General features: G+C 37.3%; 1 long non-coding RNA gene across 2 annotated transcripts; it reads right to left on the reverse strand.

Annotated features, from left to right (window-relative positions):
* Positions 1-9445: 9445 nt before the first annotated feature.
* LOC120410490 lies at positions 9446-22486 on the reverse strand. 2 transcript variants are annotated; one of them, XR_005602691.1, is made up of 2 exons: positions 22079-22486; positions 9446-14088 (listed from the first exon to the last, which is right to left on the reverse strand). It is a non-coding gene; the product is annotated as an uncharacterized LOC120410490 (long non-coding RNA). The 2 variants fall into 2 exon arrangements; XR_005602690.1 differs by lacking the exon at positions 22079-22486 and adding an exon at positions 16021-16390.
* Positions 22487-22724: the final 238 nt, after the last annotated feature.

Consider the following 22724-nt stretch of genomic DNA (forward strand, 5'->3'; position numbering starts at 1 on the left):
TAATAAAGCAACCAGGAATTCAGATATTTTAAAGAGGTCAGAGAAATACCATCATGCCTTGAATATACTCGGGGATGTTGCACAGAACCCATTTTAAGTCAATACACAGATGTCAGAATAATTTTGGTTTAGAGAACAAATATCTTATTCATAAGAACTGTAAAAACTAGGATCATCTCCTCTCACTCATTTTGTACCTTCCTAACTCCCTAAAATGTGGGGGGTCTGGTGCCAGGAGAGAATTTTATGGCATCACAAATTATTAGATAATATCGGTTCACTCAGTGCATGGCTTATACTGGAAAACATTACAGATGGCATGAAAAGAAATGGTTGCCAACACGAGTATCTCCAGATCCTGAGATAAGAAAAATGCATAAACAAGAGATAATAGGTCAAATATACTGACTAAAAATAAAGCAAGCTTCTGCAGAGTAATAACAACCATATCATAGCTGTCTGTGTCATGTCCTATATTGGAACACCTCATCTCGTAAATTTATCTTCACACTTTAGCTCCAGATAAAATTGGAGATAAAGAAAACAAACGATACATGATGACCATACAACAGCACATCTTGTCTACCCACGTGGGAGGCTTTTTGTAGAATCAGTATTCGTTTTCCTTCACAACTGTAATAAACGACATTTAAAGACATATACAGCATATAACTAATATAGATTAGATTTGTTTCTGTATATATGCATATCTACTGTGTGTGCTCATATGTAATGAGCTATAATAATCAAGCACATATCTGCACAGGGTATTTTAATGGCTAAGAAACCCTGTTATAGTCAACAGTCAGTTTAGCTATGTGGATAATTTTAATAGACACATTACTTTAGAACAAGCCTTTACCATCTGTTCTGCCCTCTAATTACAAATGCAACAGGAATATAATTCACAATTGCGTAATTAAAAAGACATAAGGAATTTAATGTATGTCTCTGATCCCCTTTAATGTAGTTTGCATCTGTTATGTTTTCCTTTTGCTTTGTAGAACCCCCAAATAAGCCCAAGGAAAACTTTTTTCTCTTAAATTCTCTCCACTTGCATTTGTTGCATAAAAGGCATTATTCATATAAGTAAGATTACTGAACATTTGTGGAACACATCTGAACACAAGTGCCTGCCTGTCCCCTATAAGCTATTCTTATATATACACTTACAGAAAATTATAAACAATCCCTCTAGGTGTCTGGCCCTATGGACAAAGTGCTGTCAGACATCACAAATCAAGAGCAATTGCATTTTTAAATCTGGGCCAGCTTCCATGTACTCTAATAAAAATGTCCTTAACTGCTTCAAGAGAATTAATTGATTCAAGAGAATGAAAGTGGAAACAAGCGAGAAAGTGCAAAATAAGGAGATACAATCCAGGTATGGAAACTCAAAATAAACATGTAAAGTGTACTTTATACAGCATATCCAATAAAAAAAGTAAAAAAAATCATGCACACAATATAGGGAATTCTAAAGATAAGGGTGCTACTGCAACTCACCCACGTCATAAGTCCAGTGTTCTTCTTTTGCTCCTTTGAATATAAATTAAATATTAATTTATTTAATTAATTAAATATTAATTTAATAAGGAAGAGATGTAACAAAGAAATTAGAGGAGAGAAAACAGGGCAAATACAGAGTCATTAAGTTACAACTTGTATAGACCCCCTAAATTGCAGTTTTAATCTTAGAAGAACATTCAAAAATTTTGAGATCAAAGTGTTTAGTTGATAAATTCTGGTAATGTTGGTTGGTTTTTCCCTTCAATGTCAGTCTTGAATATTCCACTGAGACAGCATATCAAGATGTGTTCCCTTACTTTTTCATATTTTTACCAGTTTTTCATTCCTTCACACAGCAGCAATGCCCATCCAAGAGAGACTGCTTTCAATTGCTTGTGGACCATCTTGTATACTTTCTGAAAAAAACCTCATTGTTTTCTTTGTAGAAATTAATAATTAATTTTGTTAGAGGGTATTAATCCAGATCTATTCCTTTTAAGAATATTTCTTAAACAAAAAGATGATGTGTCTTAAGCTTCTGCATTTATTCTATGGAGTTTCAATTTTCTTCCTTAATGTTTTATTAAGAATTTTACCATGAGAAACAATTTAAATAAGCATTTCATATCAATATTGAATTTATAACAGTTTGGAGGATCTTTCTTAGCTCTGCTTCTGCAGCGGAACTAGTTTGGACCATATGCAACTTTATATGACATTGAAACAGACGTTTTTGATAAAATTTTAAAAGGAACTGCAATACACGGTGTACAGATCTGTTTTCAAAATTCGGCTGTTTATGCCTAAAAGTAAAGCCAAAAAGATATTGAGAGCAATGTCCATATTTTCCTACTGATAGTAGTTTATGATATGCAATACCACAGAGGTAAAGAAGAGAATATTTCTACACGTCTCTGGTGAAATCAGTTTCCTTGTAAATATTATGTGCTAAAATGTTTCAATGTAGTCAGAGGAAAAAAAAAAAAAAGCACACCTAGATTAAACAAAAGCTTAGACATTACAGGAAAGCCAAAATACCAGCAGGTGTTCCTCCTCACTTTGTACTCTAGCCCAGGAAAATAAACTACCACCCTACATGGAGAAAGTGTGAGTCACTGAACATTGTAAATTTTCCTAATGTATCACAGCTACAGAAACACCTGTGCTAAACACAGTAACATTGTGCTAATCCTCTGTGAATATTTCAACAGCCCTCCAGTGTTTTCTTTCCTTACCAGCATGCTGGGGTGGTCAGTGTTTTTCTTACTCTTCATCTCCACACGCCTCCAACTCTTCCAGGTTTGAACTCAGCCGGGGTGCCTGGCCAGTGCCCGGCCCCTGCGGGTCCTGGGGCCAGCAGCTTCCCCACGCATGGGGGGCAGCCTGAAACATCCTTCGTGGGGAGCACGAGGCCGGCACAAGCCCTTTGCTACTTCTGTTTCAGCCCAGCCAGGCACAGGGCTACCCTGCTGGCATTGTTTTATGTTGCCCTTTTCTTTCAACACGTAAGAAAAGATGATACAACTTGACTGGGTGACAGTCCTCTCCTTTAAAATGGCTGCATGTTCAAAACACTGTTCTCATGCCATTCCTTGTGCTGATAAAAGCCAAAAGCAGGTGGAAGATGATCCCACCCAACACTGCTCAAGAATACCAAGTGAATCAGAGGGAAAAACCAGTTTAAAAGCACAGGGGACAGCGCCTCACTACCTCTCCTGGAGAGCAGCCATCCTATACAGTCCTGCTCCACCCACACATGCCGTGTCCATCTGCCATGGGGTCCCCCAAGTGTGCCCACTGCCTCTGGGCTCCTCTGGGGGCTTCCCCATGGGGGAGAGAGGATGGCTCAGGGAAACCTGAAAAACTGCTGGAGCACCTGATCCCACAGATTGCCATTCATCCACAGAGCTGAGGTCCAGGGAGGGTGACTGTGAACCTCATCTGTGTGTCACCATCCCTTCCAGAGAAAGCTGACGGGGGAAAAGCCTGCCTTGTGCAAGCCCAGGAGGGAGGAGACAGCCCTTTGGTGCCCCACAGCCTCCCCAGCCCATCTACTATCAACTCTTGTCTATTTGAAAATGAGTACAGGCTTGAGATTGCCATGAGAAATCACTTAAACTTTATACTCAGGATTAAAGCAAATTGCTAGTACTAGAGATTAGGCCAGGCTTTGGAAGGCAAAGGCACAGCTTTGACCCATTTGGCCTGATAGGTGCTTCACAGGCTGCTGCTACACAGGACTGCGATGCTGCTGTTTGTTTACATACAACTAAGGTGCAGTTTATTGCACTGCTGACAGGCTGAGGACTGAGAAGGAGCCAGGGAGCCAAAAGCAGTTTTCCCACAGCTCACAAACTTCACAATTTACATGGCAGCTCTCCTCTAAATTCAGACTTTTCATCAGAGATCACTATGGTTTGTATCAATCAAAAAAACACCAAAAAAGCAAACCCAAAATACCCCAAAAGTTCAGCCTTTTCGGAATTGGTTACTCCTCATTTTTTTCAGTTTTAATTAAAGACCATGAGCACTACTGTCATGTCTCCCCGCCTGTAGCTCCTGGGATTCATTCCCCACCTTGCAAGCTCAGCCCTGTATACTGTCCACACACAACAAGGAAGAGAATTCTGACCTGTAAGTTCACAGCTCAAATATATCATGAAAGCTAACTTAGGAATTATTGAGTTTAAAAAAAAAAGTGCCACAATCTAGTATCCATCTCCTTAATAACTTTTTCATTTAATGTTTTAATAAAGTGGGACACTTGGAAGACGTTAACACAATTAATGATGCTAAGATAAAAATTCCAGTTGAAAAGAATATTTTGCATTGAAAATGTTTTCCTTTTGGCAAAATGGATAAATTTTGGTTTATAATAACTGCTATGCAGATCATAAATGGTAATTTTTGCCAGTGAACTGAGAGGGAGAGGTCAAGAACTACCAAGTGTAAGATTAAATGAATGAGTCACAAATTCCCCTTTTATAACTGTCAAGTGTATGCATTCCATTTTTTCAATAATAAGTTGTCTATAAGATAGGAGAGTATAACCAAGTAAATCTTACCTTATCAATTAAGTGTATTTCTTCTTCACATAGAAAGCTTTATTTTGTGGTGAAAGTTGTCCTGTACCTTTCTGTAAAATATACTTTCCATAAACTCCAACTGACAGGTCTTGACTATATAAAGCAAATGACACTAAAGCAAGGCAGAACATGATTCTATGGCAGCATTTTCAGAGTTGTCTGTATGATTTCTGAGCTTACCTGCATTGTATTCCAGGGTCTGCTATTCTGAGCTCACCACAGACACTTGGGGGGTGGATTGAGGGTTATAACACTGATCTTGTCACCTAACTGGACTGGGAGCATCCCACCCTCCACCAGAGCTGACAATCTAGAATCTCTACAAGTGCACTTGTCTCATTTTCCCTGTTTATAGACAGAAGCTGACTCCTTCTGTCATGTTCTGACAGACAGAAAAAGCACCTACAATGCCAAGAGTGGGTTCTGATTAAATAAGTAATTCTTTTATCTTCCATTGTAACTCTTACCAAGGCAAAGTGAACCTTTTAAAAGATGTTAATATGTGCCATAAATTAGGGAAAAATCCATTTTAACCTCTACCATAGTTGATATTTTAGTGGATTTACAAGACTCCATGATGTTACTCCTGAGGATTCTTTATTCCAAGTGGAACTCAACTATGTCCCAAAACCAGAGATGAAATCTAGTTTATCACCCATAGGTGTTTAATAATTCTGCTTCATTGTCTGCTTTCTATTCTTGTCATGTCAACAGCACAAAAAATTACTTCCTAATGGCAAAACCAGTTGAGAATTCAACTTTCTGCTGTCATTGGTGGCTTGATTTATCTTCTATCATCTCAGAGAAATCTCCAGTTAAAGTACATATTTTTATCCTTATCTTCCAGCCTACCCAGGTTTGTGAAATAAGTCTTGCAAGCAGTTTTCTCACTGGAGACTGAGAGAGTTAGTGGGCTCTTCAGAAAACCATTGCCCTGAGTACAAACACTTCTGGTCTGTATGCAGTTCTAGGAAAAGGCAGTGTGGTAGAGTTATATTTTACTCAATCAAGGTTTTTGAATTCCTCAAGAATTTGGTGCAGTTGTATGAGTGGACACATGCAAGTGTCCCCTTGATTGGGGAAATGATGAAATTCTTCTGCTTCTGAACATTTCTGCTTCAGATGTTGTTCTGAAAGAGTAATCCATATTTAAAGACTTCTTTCAAAGGGCTCACCTTCAGAATTAGTCCTTAGATTCATGTTTCAGACTCTAAGGTAAGAGTGGCAAATAATCAATCACACAATTGCCATTTGCAAAGGTTTTGTTTTCTAAGATAATTAGAGTTCTTCAGGAGTTGTCCAAAGGTATTGATAAAAAAATCAATAAATCTACTGCTGCTGTTGATTCAGATTTTGCTCACAACTTACTTTGCTGAGGTTAAAGCTCAATGAACTAGAATCAGAAAAAAATATGACAAGGTCAGGCTGTTTTATCAAAACATGTAAAGTTTAACTAGGATGCCAATATTCTTTTGTGTCATGTACCTTTAATTACCTCTTCTGAAAAAAAAAGTAAAAAAACCCAAAGAAATTACTACACTGAGTCAAACTTGATTTTGTTAAATCTCATGGCCTTTCTCCATTAATAACTTTATACCAGATGCTCCAGCAAGATGCCCAAGAACCTGGGTTAGCAACAGTCAAACCTTAGGAGACTGCTTAACCTCCTCAGTTGTGCACACAAACATATTCTGAAAATGGACTGCAGGCCTTGGTGACAAATAGAATTTATTTCCCTTTGCATTGCTACTTTATGTAACCCTTCTATGCAATAAGGAGCAGGAAAAAATAGATTTTAAGACTATCTTTTTAATATCTTTAAGGTACTACTATAATGAAAATAGAAATTTTTTCCTAAGTATTACACATTGACCAAATCATTAGTAAATTTGGTGGAAAGACACTAAATTATTTTGTTGTCATGTAGTGATTGTCTAAAAAAATTATAAAACATGTTAAACAAAGCTCTCTTCCTGTGTGGATGGGCCAGTCTCAACACTGATGGCTTTATGTGAGGTCTTAATAAATGCAAAATATCAAGGCAACTTAGGACCTTGAACTACAGCCACCTTCCTCAATACAGCTGGAAAAAAGCCTCTGAAGTGAGTGGAAGTTCAGCATCCACAGGATGTCAGCTTCAATAAGATTGTTGCAAGACAGGTATAAACCTTCTGCAAGATCTTTGTAGGACCTTGTGAACCTCTTTCCCTGGAAGAGGGTCTCCTCTGTATGTGGAATACAGTTCATCCTTGCTTTTTTCACTTCATTCTGAGTGATTAAAATCAATGGACTCATCCAAGCCCACTCTCATTTTAACAAGAGCACCCTGGTGAATGTGACTACTGTCAGCATTCCTCCAGCCAGACAGCACATTTGTCATCACTGCCATGCTGCACAGTGGTAAAATGTTGCTATTCACCTTTGGGAACACCTGAAATACTCCTACATGTATGTGACCGAACTGGTTTCAAGATCAACCACATGCCACTAGATAAATTAATCATTCAAATCGCTCAGCATCAACGTAATGCACACGTTGAGCTCACAGGACAGTTTATTGCACTCTCAGTGACACACAGAACATCATTTTTCACCTTTGGCACTCAGCTCATAAATTCTCCAATAACTTGTAATTGAGTAACTGGAGCTGTCAAGTGCATACTTTGTACTTCAGTTTCTGCTAATATCAAGTGCCCACAGTCTGAACCTGGTTTTGCTCCAGCCTACACCAGAGTTCACTCAGGGTTACAGTCTGACCACCCCAGGTTTGGCTTGCATGGGAATCCACAAGAGGAGAGTTTGAGCACGAGCATCTTATTGTCCACATTTACTAGAGAACTTTCCTTAGGTAACCAACTTCCTTTGTCAGTCTGAGGCCTGTGTGTGTACTACCTATACTCACACTCAGAGAGACAGGCATTTCCAAAAGCTCCTTTAAGTCAGCATAAACACCAGGGTCAAGGATGTTGTTACATGTAACTGCTGGGAATTGTCACCCAGAATTGTCACAACAACATTCTCTCCTCAAGGCAGTGTCAAAAAAGTAGTGGAACTCTACACAGTAAACAGTTCAAAGAAAGATAAGAAATGCTAAATAGATCATGGCAGTAAACTTCATTATTATTTATGGTATTGTAGACAAATAATTTAAATGAAACAAAACCCAACACTTCGCTTAAAAGAATTATTGGGACTAATCTATGTTTATTATACAAAACGTTATTTTCCCATACTTTAGTTATGTTTAAGAAACTGAATTTTATATTATTTTGGCAATGGAAGACATATTTTATTCTATTTTATTATTCTTTAAGGTTGTTTTTGTGGACCACATTATATATTACTTATGTAAATTTTATATCCCCACTTAAACATTGGAAGAAATTTAGTGGTGCTAAGACACAGTAGGGCATTTTAGTGACACTATTCTAATTCTCTTTTTTCAGTCTTTACTGAAAAAATTCAGAAGGTATTTCTTTCCTCTTTCTTCCCTCTATGGAGACATTGACGATTTGTCCTGGTTTTGGCAGTAATGACAGCAGAATTATACAACCCTTTCACCACTTCAGTTTCCCTAGGATTAAGGAATGTGATAGCATTGCAACGTTCCCAAAGTGGGTCAGTACTGAGAAGTTTTTTGGCTGTCACCGATTCAGAGATGAAGCCCTGATGCCACAATAAAGAGGCTGTATTTTTAACAACAGTGACTGCCACATAAATGAGTTTAAAAATTGTGCTATGATATCTTTCAAGTCATCATTATCAGTGCCAAAAATCTTCTGGATTTAAATTGCATGTCACATATTTAATCTACATAGCATGTGGAAACAGAAAAAACATCTCTGATACCTTGATTTTTCCCTGGGGAAAAGCACAGAAATTTTACCATGGTCTAACTGCAGGTGGCCATATGTTGAACATTAGATTTCCAGAGCCGGAAAAGCTGAGTCCACATTCCAGAATGCACTGAGAATCAATATACATATTAAAATTTTAGAGAGAACTGTTATATTCTTATTCTCAGTGGATGTGTTAGTAGAACTTGTGACTTTAAGTACCCTTCTGGTAAAAAGATTGCTTTGTAATTTGAAAGCACTGCAGACATGGCACATGTTGTGGATGCCAAGCCTGGCTTTTATGAGATGTGGTACCGCTGCTTTTATAAAAACTGTCCTCTCATTGAAGTTCATTATCTTTAATACTCCTTATATATCACAGTAAATTTTAGTGTACAAAAGTAATGCAAATAGGATCTATGTGCGCAAAACTGCTTGCAGAATTGGAGCCTATTTTTATTTTTTCAGTTTTGCTACTCACAATGAGATGTGCATCATGATAAATCATGTTATAAGCATTTTATACAGCAAAAAGAGGCACTTAAACTTCAGCACTTTAAATACTGAAGAAAGGATAAATGGAAAATTATTTATGTGTTCTTGTGTTTCTCCTTTTGACTCTCTGGTCCCACTGAGATCATGCTAATTTCTTGCAAAATTTAAATGTTTTAAGAACCATTGTTTCTTTGTAATAACACAGAACATCAGCATCACTAATTCTTTATTTCTTCTCAATTTAAAGTATGCATTATTTTATCTGAATTCCAACACAAATTCCAGATTAAATCTTAGATGTCTCACACCTGTCAAAAGTTAATATATAGACATGATCTAGTTCTACCTGTTTTTGAGTTTTTCACACATTTTTCTCACCTTTCTGTCACAGAGTGATAATGGATTCCTGAGACACTTTAAATCCTTAAATATGCACAAAGTGAGGCAGGGGGGCAGTTAATGTGGCTCATATACATCAACTACAGCACAAAAGATCAGAAATGAATCGTGGACTCACAGTGAAACAAGGCATGTTATTTAATGGAAATGATGCACTCCTGCCAACAGAGATAATGATAATTATACTATAACTTAAAACATCTTCTATGTACATAACTCCTGCCACTACTCTGTGTCCTCCAAATCACACTAAGATTCATGACAAGATAAAAACCTTAATTATATCGAGCACATGAACATGAATTAATTTTAATATGCTTGGCTTCCTTTCTAGGATTTAAAAAAACAGCCAAATGTTACACTTTTAAATATAGCCTGAGAACCACTTTGAATGTATCCACAACCAGTTTTTTGGCGTACAACATAAGTTTCATTTTGATCAATTACACTCCTGCACTGCATATCTTGATGCAGTATAATTGCATAACATTAAGACTTTTGAATGGAATACATCAGGTAATGATTTACAAATCGGATCAAAATAGAAAAAATTCTGTGTTGATGACCTTAGCCATGTTTCTATTCATGTTTCAAACCCAAATATGCTTCCATTTTCAGTTCTAGGCTTGCCACAACAAATCAAAATGATCTATCCTGGAAAAATAATCTCCTCAGGTTGAACACATGCAGTATAATAGGAGAAATAAATATTTTTGCAAACCAATCTGTATATGATATTCCATTACATTAAGAGACTTCCTGATATAATCAGCAAACAGACAACAAAGATTGATTAATCAATAACTAGGCATGGCCTTATTACAGTGAACAAATTAGACACTCGGGATATATTGCTTTATAGGCAAGATTTCTCTTTTACAAATATTCTCCATAATTGATTGTAGTGACCTTTAGGCAATACTGAAAAACATCCTCAATTAATAGGCTTCTTTTGCAAAACAGATCACAGTGGGGAGAACCACATGGCTTGCACAGTAAGAGTTCAGAGAAAAGGAAGAAAATGGTTTTTATATTTGTCCAGTGGGAAGCAGATGAGAGCTTTACTTTCCAAAGCAGTATTTGTTTAATAAAAGCAATGCAAAGACACTTTAGCACTAATACAATATTTCTAGAGCCACAGCACCAGCTGAGTTTGAATCTCTTGGTCCCTCTGTTATGGGAGTATGTAGGAGCAAACTACAACTTGTGAATTGTTGCCACGTGCAGATCAGAAGTCCTTTTGTCACACACTGAGCAGGATTCTGTGTTTACAGTGCTCACTATATATCGAAAGCAATTATAAAGAACCAGTGAGAAGAAAAAAAAGAATGTTTGGAAAAAGAGGATTAAAATCTCACATATGATCTAGGGACAAACAACAAAACTGGTTCTCTTGTCCTAGTCTTGTTTGGTGCAGAAGATACCTAAGCACTACATTTAACTGGCAACTGCACACAAGTCTGAAACAAACTCAATCACATTAACAGAGCTTCTGTTTCAAACCTTCTTGTTACCCCTCCAAACCTCACCCTTCCAGCTTACAAAAATGTTCAGAGTAAATTTTTTAAAAATGCACAGACATATCAATTTCATGCCAAGACTTGAGGGGCATCAGCTGAGGTGACTTGCTTGCAGGAAATGGATGCAGAAGTATTCATATTTAATGTAGCACAGTTTTTCATGGAAATGGCAGGTCTTTTTAAAGCATTAAGAAAATTGGCCAAGATTTGGGTGTTCAAGTCTGACTTCAAAGCTGAGATCTGGGAAATAAAAAGAAAACCTTATTGGAAGCAGAAAATGAAAAGAAATAGTACTTTTGGTCACAGGGGAAGTATGGGAATGAAGATCGTGTAAAAATTCCTCCTGCTTTGGACTGGAAAAAGGGAAAAGTAAAATAGCAGGATTAGTGGTATAGTTTTTGGGGACCAACATTCACCTCCTGAATACCAGACCATGCAGGAAAGAACTGCACTTTCCCTCTTCCACCTTCCAGCATATTTTTTCTCTCCATTTAAAGGGTCAGACCCTCGCTGTGTGTTAGCACTGGAAAAGCTGCCTTTTGGGGCAGGGAGGAGGTTTTGTTGTTGTCATTTTTTTACTCAAGCTGACTAGAGGGAGCAGCATTTTTAGATGAAGTTGGAGTAAGGAAAGATCATCTCCTTGGAAGATGCTGTTGTCAGCTAACCCAGGAAATTTCAAATAAATTTGCAGACCATTTAAAGACAAACAGGAGGACAAAGATAAAATTTGAGCTTAGACAATAGTCCATCCCACATGCTACCCATATAAGCCTTTTCTGAGAGCTGAATATAACTATATTCTCTCCAAGACAGACAAATAAATGCAACAAAAAGGTTCAATCCATTTCAGAGTGAGGGAAATAAGCTTTACCCTCTCCACTCAACAAGCCTTATATTGATGGCCTTGTGTGTAGCTGTCTGTTTTTATTAGTTTACAGGCTGTAAACACTTCAGTGTGGAACGTCCTGAAGGAGAGTGTCCGTAAACTTCTCTTTCTTTCTTTTCCTCTTTATAAATGAAAGCTAATTAGACTTGATCTTAGTCTTTTCTTTCATGAGATTCAAACCTGCTGGTTCTGTGTTGTAGCTTTTGGCTACACTCTGATCAAGTGTCACAAAAATACTGTTAAGTCCAGAAGTTGTTAATTTAAACAACTCTTTTGTTTCCTGCCCAACCCCACAACCACCATTTTTTCCATGTCAGTTGACCTTGCACAGATTTTCAGGCACAGCATTTGTATAAACTGTCCTAACAAAACCAAACAACAACAACAAAAAGTCAGTGTAATGTGACCCATTCCATTCTTTGTAGAACCGTTCTTACAGGGCGCTGGAAGAAGTCAAAGAGTAGTGTAATAGAGAATTCCAGTTACAGAATCCATTACATGCTGCTTTGAACCCTTGTCACATTCCATAGACATATTTGAGATCCATTTGGAAGTTAAATGCTAACATGAAAGGAGCATTCTGACAATTTCTTTTTCAGTCCCATCCACTGCAGGATTGCTGAGGTTCTGCTGAGCAGACATTTCCAGCCAGGCTGATGCATCAGCACCATCCATCACCTTCTAAAGCTGACACACTGAATCCTTTGTCTCTTCCCTTTCCCATGAACACAGTAAACTGGGCAATGACCAAATGAGCAAAGAGGCATTACAGCCCACAAAACTGCCTGAAAGTGTCCGCAGAATCAAGCTGGAGGTGCAGAGAAACAATTCCTAAAATTTGACTCTCGTCGTGCAGCACAGTGACTGTTCCAGGATACAATGTGCACTGCAGAAAACACTCAGCTCCATGGCTTGGGTTAATAAAACAACCCTCTGAGTTTTTGGATAATTGTCACTCTGCACATAATCCATGGCTCCAGTTTTAACAGGCCAGCACCAAGTGAGCTAAGATTCTATTCAACTCAACAAACCATGACAACTGGCATAGATGTACATAGAAGCACAGATGTACACATCTTCTTCTCCTAGAAAAACACAGAAACCTCCTACTAAATGTCAAATAACTCTAGTCAAGTTATTCACTGAAATATCACCAGTTATATTCAGTTACCTTTAAGGCAATCTGTGCGTCCAAGCAAATCAGAAGACCTTTTGACAAATCAAGATTAATTTTGAGTAGCTGTGACACAAATATACCTGGTTATACCATGTTCTCAGACTTATTTTTCTATACATCTTGTTGTGGTAATTGTATGTCTAAGATTATTAATCCAGAAAAGCCTTCTCTGACCTTCACCACAGAGTTTTTGCTGGCATAGTTACTTTGCTAAAAAGCCTGATTTATTCCCTTTTAGGTTTGGAAATGTAGATTTGGCTCCAATTTCAATATCTCATTATTACATACAGTGATAACAGGAAAAAGAGGACCTGAAAATGTCTATCTTCAGTTTCACCTCATCTTTCAAGGATGTGACAAACACTAAACACAGCAAGCAGATACTCAGTTCATGTGTACAATGGAAAGGTTACTTGAGCTCAACACATTGACTTTCATGAGGTACTGCCAGCACATACTGTGATATCTTGATTCACTGTATTAAATATCACCCTGGAATTATACTGAATTTCAGCATTTCTAGAAAGTTGCCTGGAACATGAAGGTAAATACCTTGTTTGATAAACAGGCTTGTTTTCCTTCATACAACAATTCACAGATATCCTGTCAGATCAATCATTCTCTGTGGCTGCCTCTGTGCTCTCTGCCTTGATATCTGAACATCTGCCAACATTACCTGAATTCTGTTTAGAGTCTAAATGTAGACTTTGTGAAAATATGGACACCTGCCAGATCCATAACAATTATTAATGACAAAAGTTGTGGTAAAGATGCAAATTGAAATTTTCATCCTCAGGCAAAGATTTCCTTACTAGTAATTTATTAGTAATATACCTTCAGAGGAAATAGTTTAAATTGAAGAAAAATATGTATAATATCTTAATGGATCACACCTCATACATATTGTCTAATGTGATAAATAAAGATCCCTTCTTCAAGACCAGTTCTAAACAAAGTTTAAACCAAGCTAAAGAAGGTATTTGGACATGAACTCCCAAAGTTTTAATTTATTTTTCAACAGAGCTTGTCTGATGCCAGATAGTACAGTGTTACAATTATGTCTTGCTTTATTGGATGTGTTTCTTCAAAGTGAAGTCTGGACACTTTTTGCAAGGCCATCATTTTCACAGCCAGCTCATGTGCATCATGAATGCACAGGTTACCATGGCTGCCTCCGCATCTGCAAAGACAGGAAAAGCCACCTTAGTGACAGCTACACAAAAATTATTTTTAGCAGCTGCTGCTGAGCACTTTTTGAGTTTCTGTAAGAAAATCAGAAGACCTGTGGGCAAGTATTTGCATGGTAAAGACACTCTCCAGGATCAGAGTGATAGAAAGCTCTGAGATGTCCCCTGCTCTGAGAAAACAATCCTCTGCCCTCTATCACAAACACACCAGGACCTGCATCTGAGCATCTGCTCCTAGCTTCTTTTAAATTAAAACTACAATCCCAGCATTCAGTCCAAATACAGAACGTCATCGACATTTTTACAATGTTGCAAACTCTTAAAATTCTTTTTTGATGCCTCCTTTGAGCAAAACAAAACAAAACCATCCCTCCAGTCAAAGAGATTTAAAAACCTCTTTTAAAGTGTGGGTTTATACAAGATTAAATTAATCTAGTGCTATTACTGACATGTTTTCAGCTTATTACAACACGGCTAACTTGCCTACTGACAGTCTGGAATGATCTTGCTCATTCAGATGTTTCCTTCCACAGCCACATGCTGAGGCATCGGTTTGGTTCTGACTCCAAAGGAAGAGTACCACCCACTGAATCAGCTCCTGTGGCATCCTGCATTTTCCTTAGAGAATCTCCTCAGCCTAAGTTCTGGACATTTGATGTGAATATAACCCAAAAGTAAATACGACAACAACAACCACAAAATTATATATACATAACATACACATATATACACACATATACTAAACATATGGAAAATGCATTGCTGCCACATGAGACTGGAGGTTATTACAGCTCTCTTTAGAAAAAAATCCACATAATTTATAAAACATACGTGCTGCTTTCATGTTATTCCCTTTCCTTACCTCTAATAGAAAACCCCAGAGAAAGCAATATGCTTACAAAAAACAGCAGCGTCTCTTGTAAAAGATAAATGCCAAATTATATAGTGAATAGGAAAACATAGCACTGGTTGTGAGCCCACTGGAAATGTATTTTTTATTCTCTGTAGGTTTTCCTTTTTTTTTCTTTTTTTTTTCTTTCCTTTCTTTTTTAAATACTCTTATTTTTTCCAAAACCAGGAACACCCTGAAACTGACTATGAAAAAAATCCTTATGCATAGACAGGAAGAAGAGGTTTCAATTTGATGAAAATATATGTACTATATGTACGTCTTTACTACTCATTCTTAATGGAAGGTCCCATGAAGATGTCTGCCAATGTCTCCTGTTGCCAGTTTAGAAGAATAAAATGGATATCAGGTATCTTGTCTATCTACTAGCAGTTTTATTTTGATAATTCAATATTGAAGGAAGCAACTTGTTTATTTAAACTGCCACCAGACCAACAGGGCAAACAGGCTTTCAGTGGAAGATGCACTAGAAATTCAAAAAGAAATAATTACAAGAAATATAATAGCTTTGAAAAGCCAAGTACTATGTCAGTTCTAATAATCCTTCTTTCTTCATAGCAGATGAGGAGCTTTGTAAGGTGATATTGATATTAGAAGAAATAGGGCTTCTCATAATAAAACTACACAATAATATTGGCTCCATCCCTAAATATTTGTATAGAATTAAATAACATTCTCCTTCATTATTATACTCCTCAGGAGTCATTCATGATATACATAACAAATCAATAAATCAGTAGAAATGCCTAGCAGTGATAATAGGCTTTTAAAAAGAACAAATACAAGGATTAAAATCCTAATTATAGGGGAAATAATGAAAGTGTATGATGGAACACTAGATTATATCTTGCTAAAGGTGTCCCATTTCGTTACTAGACCTGCACTTGCACACTCAGGAAAGAAATTTACCTCTAAAGCATCATATTTATCTGACAATACTGACTGCGTTATAATCCCAGCTAGTGCATTTAATGGTTTATACTCTGTTGACATTAAACTTGTTGGACAGATTTACCTCTTCCTGTTGCAGCCATTTCACATGTTCGAGACACGAAGCAGCCAAACTTGATTTTTCTTGACAGCAAAGTGTCCCCCAGATTCAGAAAGGGTCAAGTTTCCTTGTTCAAGCTCTTGTTCCACCTGCTGTTGGCTGTACAGGTTCCCAAATGCAGTTTGACAAGGAACTTGCTGCCTCTGTGGTGAGGCACTGTGATGTGTCTGGCGGCACTCCAGTGGGCAGAATGAGCTGGACACTTTGCAAGAAAGATGATGAAGAACAGGAGTGGGCTCAGGGGCAGATTAAAGAGGTGGTTTACCAAAAAGATTGCCTTCATTTCTGATCTTTCCTCATCTGAAACCATTGGTATTTCTGATACAAAATCAATTGGGAAGAGTCTGGTCAGATTGAAGAAAGATAGAACACAAACCAAACCAAACCAAACCAAACACACACCACCATAAAACCAAACCAAGGAAATGAAAAATATATGGATAAAAAAGATATAACCTAGTGTCTTCCACTGATTTATGTCCAATCTTCAAAAAAGAGTTTTTCAAGCTCCTTGGAATGCTAAGAGGTCCAAATAAATATAAAGCTCAGGATACAGGTAGGTTGTACTTCTCTAGGGGGTACATGACATACTGGACGTATCCTTGTTGTTTGGAGGGCTCATGGAAGATTTTTCTCTGGGAAAGCCAAATTAAATGAGGAGAAAGACTTTTCATCTAATATGGAGGGATGATCATCTTATTTTTTGATCCAGTAGTACTTCCAAGGAGGTGGTACTGCATTTTAGCACCTCCACTTCCCTGTCCTTAAAATAAGCAGATCAGTTGAAAATGGGAGAGAGAACTTTAGAAGAATTGATGGCTGCTTGGAAACATTGATCATACATTGCAAATGAGCTGAAGCTTGAAAAAGGAAGGGAAACTCACAGTGCTTTAAAAAGAACTATTTTCCTCCTATTTTATATAAAAAAATGTTAGTGTCTTTTTCTAAGGAGGCTTTCATTTTTACCTTTGCTTTTTATTGAGGGGTGGGGAGGAGCAGAGATTATTTCATTTATCAAACTGCAACAATTATTTTTAATTTATTTTGAGGAGAATTATAACATTTTTATGTCTCATTTAATGAAATTAAAATGCATTTTAAATTTTTCAATCTCTAAAACAAAATTTTAACCTCTGGTTTGGGATGATACACAAGAAACAAACAATACTGCAGTTTTACAAATAAGATCCCTAATCGCAGATATGTTGGGAGTTGTTTTTTAGGTCATCATCATTTATATATGGTTCTATTTGTACATATTGCATTGAAATGCCACAATTAAATACCTAGTTTTAATGAATTTAGGCTCTTATTTCCGCTGACTTTTGACTTAACCTTATATTTTAAGTGAAATCTTATTAAACCTTAAGCTCACTAGTTGGCAAAGTATTCATACAGCTTAAATAATGACATAGAGAGAAAGAAATTTGGAGGCAGAGATCAAGGAGAGGAAAAAACTGAGTCTGCTACAGCTGAAAAGTGATGGCAAGTGAATGAGGCAAGTGAATGAGGCATGGAAAGTGTTTTAGACAAAGCAGCAGTATGAACAAAATTCTGTTAGACTCTGGACAGAGACAGCAGGAATGAATGAGAAACAGTAGGTAGGTGCTAAATGGAGCTGCTTACAAATTCCCATCCTGCCAAAATGGATTTGCTGTACACAGTATTTTTCATTGATGTATGTTCTATTTTTGTTTTCCCAGTTACTTATTCCAGGATATTATTAAATGAAAAGACAAACAGCAGACAATTCTACTTTGAACTTGACCTTGAGAAGAAAGCAAACCCATGTAAGTTACTAAATCAGGGTATTTTCATTTTGTTTTTCTTTTAAAAAGCCACACTTTTTTTCATGACTGAAAAAGCATGTGACACCATGTGAAATGTGGTTGTTTAGCTCAAGATCATCTCACCGGAAGGGGTTTCAGCCATTCGCCTGAATTGAGGCCTTCAAATTTTCTCTTATGCAAGCCAGCAGCCTTTATTCCTCCTCTGTCCGGGTCCAGTGAGAACGATAAATAGTTTTATTCAGCCTTTACTGCTCCCTATTTCAATTAGTAAATGTCTCATCAAAGTAATACAACATATACAGTCACAGCTCCTCTCCACAACTAGACAAAAGCTGATTAGGGTGTGGTGTTTTTGTTTGGTGTGGGTTTTTTTTAAAGAAAAGCATAGGTTCCAAAACCTGTTGCCTGTCTGGGGAACCCACATCAGTGATGCCCTGGTGCACTGAGTTCTCCAAGCCTGAGTACCTCAATCTGCCACAGCTATAACGAACAGATCCTGATCTTTCCCCATATTACCCACAGGAGAAGAAAGAAAAATTGTTCACTTTCTTTGGATAGAAGTTTACACACAAGGTGAAAATGCTTTGGTTTCAAAGTGGACCCCACACTGTACCTTCCCATAGCAGGGCCTAGACCCAAATCCACACAGCTGGAGTCCAGCAACTGCATCTCCAGGTGTTGTCTGATGCCTTGCAGCAGAGCACTCTGCAAGCTCTCAACACCACTCACATTAAACCTGCCCTATCTTGTACTTTACACAGCCTGACTATAAACTGCACCTTGATTGCCAAATCAACTCTGACCGTTTGTTTTTTTCTAACAGAAACTGTAAGTCAGGAGGATTTGAACTGTCCCCTGTAGATTCCACAGAACTATGTTTGAATGTGTCTCACTGTGAGCATTCCCTTAGCAGGTATCTTCCCACTCCCACAGCAACTTCTCAAAATCCCTTACAGTTCTTTGGAAGAAATAACTTGGGCCATACAAGAGACTTTCCACTCCTAACATTTGTTTCTTGAGTACCTCTTTGTGTCAAAGCTTTTATAAAACAAAATTACCTGAAAACATTTAGGAAGTGTGGTTTTACCTCTCAATTCCTGTGATGAGTTTCTAGGATCTCACTCTTATTTACATCAACTCCTACTGTCCAGAGTTGGTAAGCCCAATAGGTATAAACTGATACATATATATATATATATATATATATATATATATATATTCTAAAATGTGATCTCTAAGAAACTGTTTACCAAATGCAATTGTTATTTCTCCATTTGACAATATTTTTATTAGTGTTTTTATAATTTGCTCATATATGTTTCAGTCATCACGTACTGAAATGTACTTGCTCAGCACGTCATACCCATGGAGAATCACAATATGGACAAAATCTGTTATTTAGTTGGTGCTGCCTGCTCTCCCTTAATGCTACAGCTGGAGAAGCTGTTATTCTTGAAGGCTTTTGGGCTCCAGGCATAGACATAGGAAGTAGCTAAATTTTCTTTTTATAACTGTATGAATAGTTACAGACCATTCAAAAACATTTAAAACTCCAGTTACATTCATTGTTCCATTTGTTCCACAGTTTAAAGAATAAATTAAATTCCTTTTCTTTTAAAGGACAAAATATTTCCTTTTTTGTTTGTTTTGGGTCATTTTAGTGAAGCCAGCATGCCCCTCAGGGTGGTTATATATCCCCAAACTATCCTGCTATTGAAGCTGACCACATTTTGATGGGAAGTATTCTTTGACTGCAAACTCCCTGTGGTGATATTTCGGAGCATCCAGCCTAAATCTCCTTGGCTTTTTTCTTCAGGAAGAAAATATTACTGGTGAGAAATTATTGAACCTCAGTTATTCCAATTACTTCCATCCTTATGAGTGTTATTAATTCAACAGTCAATGTAATTCATTCAATAATCTGAAGAAGCAGGTGTTAAAAGATTTGACAGATTACATTCAAATAGCATATTTAAATTCAGTTTCTTATTACAAAACCAGGATTTTTTTGAATAACAGGATATTGAAATAACAATATTTTCAGAGAATAAAATTATTCTAATTTATAATGGACTCTAACCTTATTACGGTTACAGGCTCAATAAGCTGTTTATTTGATCGAGTAATCCTTTAGGCAGAACAATTAAAACTTTTAAATTTCTTTTTAATAGCTTCTGCTGTAGTAACACTTATGCTCACCCAGCATTTCTAAGGTTCTCTATTTACTCTACAGCTTTGACCATATTATCCTGCTTCTCTTTGATACAGTACATCAGAGCACCTTTGTCTCTCTGGTTAATAAAGATGCTTGTTGCATTTGCTGACTTGAAAAAGCCATGAAAATGGTCACTGGATGGCTGTGGATCTAATTTATCATTATCTATGGAACATATCTTCAATAGTTGTGAATTAATAAACTATTTTCAGCTGAGGATCGATATACAGGTCTTCATTCTACACAGCTGGCACATCTTTCCTTTTTAAGAAAAGCAATCTCATTCCCAAGCCACATGCTACCGCTTTAGGTCTTTTAGTAAGGTAACCATATTCCATATAAAATTCCACAGCTTCAGAGATAGTCTTTGTCAACAACATCTGGATCTTTCTTCCATAACACAAGAGGAGACAGTCTACAGTTTCCCCAACAAGAATGAACTCAAAAGAAGTTCCTATTGCTGAGGCTGACTGATAATTGTAGTGTTATAAACTGACTCTGTAAACTTTGTAAGGACTTTTGCGAAGAGGTACTCAGTGCTAAAGTCTATTCTGAAAGAATATCCAGACTTAGCTGGGAGTCTTTCTGCATGAATTGTGATGGAGAATAGTAAATCTGAGTTTTTACGGAAAGCTTTTGAGTTCGGAGGTAGGGACAAGAAGTACAGAGGAATCCCTGATGCTGTTCTGTACAGGTTTGTCAGTATAAAAGAGTCTAGTGTACAACTTAGAGCACATAGATGAGAACTGTATTATTGCCTGCTCTTTTCCCCTCATCTATTTTGGGTAAACAAGGGTTGTTAGCCAAGAAATAAAAAGGCACCCAACACTTGTGTGCCAGATGTGCCTTGGTGTGGCAGGGCAATCTACCTGCAGAGTGTGCTTCATACCTTTTGCTTTACAGAGCATGGATGGACTAAATTATACAATGCTCAGTCTGATCTCAGAAAGTCATTAGTGTGAATAAATTTTTTTGCACAACATCAACACTTCAGAGTGGACCCTTGAGTCTCCTAACACAGGCATGACTAAAAACTTCACAATGCCTTTAGTTTTTTGCCAGAGTATTGTGATAGAAAGGGAAACGTCTGTATCTAAAACACAGCTGGACCCCAAAGGCCTCTCAAACACTACTGGTCTGTAAGATTCCTACGTAATCACTTAGACAATCTAGTGTTTTTCTTGGAAGCTAAAAAGGCCAGGAGGAATCAGGTGAGAGGAATTGTTTCACCTTTCCTGATGAAGGTCATTGACTATTGTCTGACAAGTCAGCAGTAATTAGACAAAAGCATTGCAAGCCTTAATAAATAAAGCTTTTGCTCTGCTCGGCACAATTGTGTCTGGCACCCCCAAGAAAACTGAGATGAAATTAAGTCTCCATTCATTACAAAAATAGTCTAACAGTAATTCAGAGCTATGGACTGTCTGTTGTTTGTCAATGGTATTGAATGGCTTCTATCTACTATAACAAATCACTCAACAGTAAAATAAATGGTAGTTGATTGTATGCCAACGGTATATTTAACAGTACTCTATTGTATTGAATGCTGCTGGAAATGTAACAGGTCTTGATAGGGGGAACAATATATGTTATTTTTAAAAATAAAATATTGATGTAATTGGCTTTCCCACCCACGGTGCTTCACAAGCCTAGAAGCAAGATTAGTTTTAATAGTTCGTTAGAAAAGTTAGGGAGATTGGAGAAAAAGAACCTTGTTGACTCCAAGGCATTTTAAAAGTATGTAATTAAAAAGAACAACTACCACAGACCTCCTTACAACGAATTCTCAGATTTCCCTCTGCCTCCCCAATAGTTATAAAAAAATCAAGTAGCATCCTACAGTGCTAAAAGAAAGAATGGACTGGTAATGTTCCTCCTAATGAACACTCTCCAGCAAAGAGGAGCAATCACGGAACTAAAGCTGTAATCATTCCTTACTGGCAGCCAGTTTTACTGCCTGACTGGCAGCAGGCAAGACCAAACAATGGTGGATGGTTTGCATTTACTGCAAACTTACCCTCAGAGGGTAGAATTTTCCCCGCTGTCTTCTCTGTTTGCTGTTCTGCATTTAGGTCTCATTAGGTCACAAGAACACTTTCTCCTCCTTCACTTTTCTTTCCTTTAATCCTGGCATTCTGATTTTTTGTGAGCAGACAGGTTGATAGTTGCTGCAAGGTCCCGTCTTGTTCAGTCTGGACCAACAAAGTGAACTTGAAACTGCCCTTATTTTTATGTCTATTAAAAGAGTAAGACCATCAGTCTTTTTATTCTTCCAGCAGATGAACAGCACAGCTGCAAGACCATGATAAAAAGTTTCCTTTGGGGGTTCCCATTCACGAGATTCTATAGCAAACTAAATTTATGAGTATTTTCCTTGTAAGTTTCCCTTGCTGGCCCATGAAGACGCATCCCTCTGTCCAAGGGATGTGGCCTGGATGATGATGCAAAAAAAAAAAAGAAAACCATTGACATGGATTACCATGCTACATTCAGAGCAATAAAGGACAGCAAACCTTCCTTCTTTGAAATGTACTAGTCAATGTTAGCTACCATACATCATAAAAACCTCAAGAAGGAGAAAGTGTTTTTTTCCCAGCAGGAAAAATAATACAACCAAGCAGAATCAGCAACAATGGAAATATCACCTATTGAAACAGTTTTAA

Source organism: Corvus cornix, chromosome 9 (genome assembly GCF_000738735.6).
Source record: "Corvus cornix cornix isolate S_Up_H32 chromosome 9, ASM73873v5, whole genome shotgun sequence".
NCBI lineage: Eukaryota > Metazoa > Chordata > Aves > Passeriformes > Corvidae > Corvus > Corvus cornix.